Genomic DNA, 5,092 nt, shown 5'->3' on the forward strand with positions numbered 1-5,092 from the left:
CTCCTCCCTGTGTCTCTGAGCACTCCTCCCTGTGTCTCTGAGCACTCCTCCCTGTGTCTCTGAGCACTCCTCCCTGTGTCTCTGAGCACTCCTCCATGTGTCTCTGAGAACTCCTCCATGTGTATCTGAGCACTCCATGTGTATTTGAGCACTCATCCATGTGTATGTGAGCACTCCTCCACATGTATATAAACATTTTTTCCCTGTGCTTAGCAATTTCACCTAGCTTGTTCCCTTTCCCCCCACCAGGAAAGCATTTCTTCATCAAGGCCTCAGAATTATCTGTGTATCTAATTTTGGAATCTCTAATGTAGTTAGGATCTTTCAAGTTATCTTCTCAAGAAAGAAAATGCCTGAAACAAATGTCAAAAGGTTTTCTTGGAGAACTGTCTTGCAGCATGGCTTGTGAATTTTAGGTATCCTGGAATACACTCATGAGTATGTGCACAGCGACATCAAGGCCTCCAACCTTCTGAGCTACAAGAACCATGACCAGGTAGACTTGGTCGACTATGACTTGCTTATCAGAACTGCCCAGAAGTAGTTCATAAAGAGAGCAAAGAAGACCCCAAAAGATGTCATGTGGGCACCCTGGAGTTCACCAGCATGGATGCACACATGGTGTGGTGATCCACCATGACATGCCAATTTGAAAATACTTGGTTATTGCATGATTGAGTGGCTCAGTGGCTATCTTTCTTGAGAAGATAAAAGAATACACTCACAGTAACCTCTTTACTTCAGCTCAGTGTCTCCTCTTATTTTCCTCTATCTTCTAGTAATTGTTCCATGCTCCTGGAATCCATCAAGGGGTTAGTAGAACAATTAGGTTAGACTCTGTATGTCTAATACATTCCAAGGCCTATCATCTGGCAATCGACCCCCCAGTACAAGAGCCTGTGGGAGACAGTTTACATCCAGTGCTACACTAGAGCTGGCAAATGAAATAGAGTGTTCAGAGACCAAGGAGGGGGTCAGGACAATTTTATACACTTTTGGTTGGGCACCTGTTAGGGAGGACTTGTGGCTTTCTGAAATGGGAGCAGTAGATTTGTAATGTCACCTGATGTAGCTGTGCAAGGTTTGAGCTGTGTATAAATCAGTCAACCCCATATGATTTATTGGTAATTATGAATCTCAGCTGCAGGGAGGAAGTTGGGAACGAAAGCCTTGAGCTCTGGGTCCATCAGCATGGGAGTGGTACTTCAAGTCACAGGATTGGGTTAGAGCACGCAGACTGTGTAGGAAGATTAAGGAAGAAGAAGCAAATGGAAGGCAAAATCAGGGACCACAGCACAAGAAGAACACTAACAAGTCCTTAGGAAGACGTGTCTTAATTGTGCTCCCTATTGCTGAGATAGTATCTTAAGAAGGATAGCTTAGGCCGGGAAAGATTCAGTTACAATGTTGCACGCTCACTGTTTAAACAGTATCCTCACTTGGAAAAAAGATTACATTTAGTGTGGATTAGCAACAATGGATGATGCCAGTGATGGTTTAATTCCTTAAGGCAGGGCTGGTACACGAGTGTGGCATTTCCTAATGCAATACTTGCCTCATGAAATAAATCAAAGCTCATAGCGGAGCTCAGATCAGCAGGTTCCCCTGGGGCCAATGTGTAAAATTCAGACACTTGTCAGTAGTGGTCTGACTTAGCCTACAGCTTTGAATAGGCATCCAGCCAATGCAGTCCTGTCTCCAAGCTAGGGTCTGTCCCCCAACCAAGAAGAACCAGGGAACAGTCATTGCTTCTCTGAGTTTAGAAGACATTGTTCAAAGATTTCATTCAGCCCAGCCAGGTTCAAGTGTAGAGGATAAGAAGCTAGGGGCTTTCCTCTGACAACCACCACCTCTGTGTTTCAGGTGTTTATCAGCTTGGAGAGCTCCTGAGTGGGAATTTGGAAAGAAAACAAACAAAACAAAACAAAACAAAAACAAAACAAAAAAAAACCCAAAAAAATAAAAACCAACCAACCAAACAAACAAAAAACCAAGAAAAAAGAAAAGCATTCCTCACATTAAGAGCCTCAGAACAATAATTATAGCTATTATAATCCATAATTTATTTCCAAATATGTCAACATATTTATCTGTTATGTATAGGGTAGCTTTAATATATATTCCTAGTAAGGAGGCTGCCCCAGTCTCAAAATATATTCCAGTGATTAGCTGCTGCCATTCTATCAATAGTTATCCTTCAGAGACCACTGCTATATGGCTGCCTTTATCTATCTATCTATCTCTCTATCTCTCTCTCTCTCTATCTCTCTCTCTCTCTATCTATCTATCTATCTATCTATCTATCTATCTATCTATCTATCTATTTTAATGTGTATGTGCATACATCTGTTTGAAGCCTTGGGCATAGGAGCTTATGTGCCTGCAGGGGCCCAAAAAGAGCCTAGATCCCCTGTCACTGGAGTCACAGGAAGTTTTAAGTGCCAAACATGGGTGCTGGGAAGCAAGCTCTGATCCTCTGATGGAGCTGCAAGCACTCTTAATTTCTGAGATATCATCTCCAGCCCCATCACCCCCTTTTATTTCTTTCAACAATAGAACTTTGGTCTTATGATAATGTGAGCACAGCTGAGAGTTCTTTCTGTCTTTGGACTGAGAGCCCTCACAGACTGCCTGAGGACATTTGGAAGTACACCCTACGGAATTTCAAAGGACTTCTCTGGTTTCCTGTTTAACAGCTCCATCCCAAAGTCATCCTGTCCTTCTATGTAGCCTGAATGGTTTAGGTGACCAGAATGTCGCCCTAAAAAAAAAAAAAAATCACTGTGGAAGACCAGAATATGCCACAGCAGACACATCTCTTCAGCATTTGGACTATGTTGAAATGATCCTTTGGAAAATGTAGGACTGGGAGGGGAGAGAGGAAGGAAGATCAGGGTGGGAGAGAGCGAGGGGTGGAAATGATGTAAAGAGCGACCATGTGAGAAATTCTCAAAAAAATATAATAAAATAAAAGCGAGATGTCTGCTTAATTAGAGTAGGAAGACGATTAACAAGCTATTTTTAAGTGCCGCGAGTATCAGGAGACATCCCAGAATAGATTATGCCATGCGCAACTGATTGGCAGGCCCTGAAATGTGTGCAACTTCCCAATCTTGTCTTGATCAGCAGTCTTTGCAAAGCAGGCCTGAAAGGCATGGCCCCCAACCCATAAAGTATGAAGCCATAATTATTCAAGTGAAAAAAAAAGGAAAGTAATTAGAAACGTGATAAGCAGTGATTAGGCAGTTACTTCAGGGGAAAATGAAGGAGATGTGCAGATGCCAACCGGGGTAGCTTTCCTGAAAAAGGGATAGACAGGCTGGTTTAGATGAAAAGTTCCCTGTCTGTCACCTAGGGAAGCAAGTGTCTTCAAGACAGGGCCATTAGCATGTCATTTGCACACTGAATTTAAGACAAAATAAATAAATAAATAAATAAAAGGTCACCACAAAACAGTAAGTCCTTGGAGCAGAACAGGCCTTGCATCTAAAAGTCGGTCGGTGAGTGGCAGGAGGCACCAGGTCCTTCCCGAGGGCTCTCGGAAAGCCCACTGCTAACACTCCTGACCTTACAGTAGCCAGCACTCAAATGACCGGGCTGGAACAGAGCCTAGAGGTGGGTCAGAAGACCTTGGCTTCTGTTTTAGCCAAGGCTCTTGGGACTGAGCCCATAGACCTTGTACATTTGGTCTTGTACAATAAGACTTTTGCTTTTTGTGCTCTGGTCAGCTGCTCTCTCCAGCTCTCCAGTGCTAAGGGCATCTTCTCTACTCTGGAGTTTGGGCTAGTGGTGTGGTTTGAGTGTGAATGGCCCCAAAGGCTTGCACTTGAGCCCAGGCTGGTGGAGACCTGTGGGAATTGAAGTGAGTGGAGCCTCAAGGAGGAAGTGGGCCATCGAGGGTTCACTTCCGGTTCTGTAGCAAGGTTCCGCCTCTGAAGTTTGCTTCTTGATTGTGGACAGTGTTAATCCTACCAGATGATAATAAGTCCAGTAACACAATTTTGAGCCAAATCTGAAGCAAGCTTTAATTAAACATTGGCCAGGGTGATGAACTCTGGCTAATTCCACTCTGGGGTTCCCAGAAAATGGGGACAGGTCACATTCTACAGAAGTTAATAAAGGCAAATCTGTCAGGCCGTTATGCACCCCACCAGGTCCAATCATTGGCAAGCATATGTCCTGGTGTACTTCCTGCCTGTGTACCTCCTGCCTACATCCAATGAGGGTCAAATGTACTTTCTGACGTGTTTCCTACCCACATACCTCCCACCTACATGCCATCAACCACAACCTGTGTACCTGGGCAAAAAAGTTGTTTAGAGGAGCAAAACAATAGCTGCCTGCTATATTTCAGGAAGTATCTGTCCTTGGGCAAGGTTGGAGACATATTCTGTTTTGTGGATCTCTTATGCACAGTAATCAAATCTTAAAACATAACTTAGCTCTCATAGACACTATGTGACCAGCGGCCTCCGGTTCCTGCTGCCAAGTCTTCCGAACCACAATGGATTGTGTCACCTTCAACGGTAAACCCAAAGAAACTTCCCTGCCCCCTGCTTGTCAGAACCAGCAACCAGAAATGTAGCATAACCAATGAGTCAGACCATTGAGCTCTCCAGGGCTCCGTGTTGCTGCCCTAGCGTGCGCACGCACGCACGCACCAGCCAGCCAGCCAGCCAGCCAGCCAGCCAGCCAGCCAGCTTGCAAAGGAAAACTGGCAGCCCATCCTTACCTGAGCATCATCCACAGAACAGAGCATGTCCATGCACACACACATGTGCAGGGAGTAGGGTGGGGGATGGCGAGGAGCCCCGGAAATACAAGCAGGAGAGGTAAGGACTATGAAAACCCTCTAAAGGGCTGTGCACCAGCTGGTCAGACTTTTTTTTTTTTTTTTTTTTTTGATTTTTTTTTGAGCTCTTTTCTCAGGGTTTGTTAGGCCACTTCCATTCCTGCGTTTAATAAGCTGTCTCTCTCTCTCTCTCTCTCTCTCTCTTTTTTTTTTTGGTTTTCAAGACAGGGTTTCTCTGTGTAGCCCTGGCTGTCCTGGAACTCACTCTGTAGACCAGGCTGGCCTCGAACTCAGAAATCC

Source organism: Mus caroli, chromosome 9 (genome assembly GCF_900094665.2).
Source record: "Mus caroli chromosome 9, CAROLI_EIJ_v1.1, whole genome shotgun sequence".
Taxonomy (NCBI): domain Eukaryota; kingdom Metazoa; phylum Chordata; class Mammalia; order Rodentia; family Muridae; genus Mus; species Mus caroli.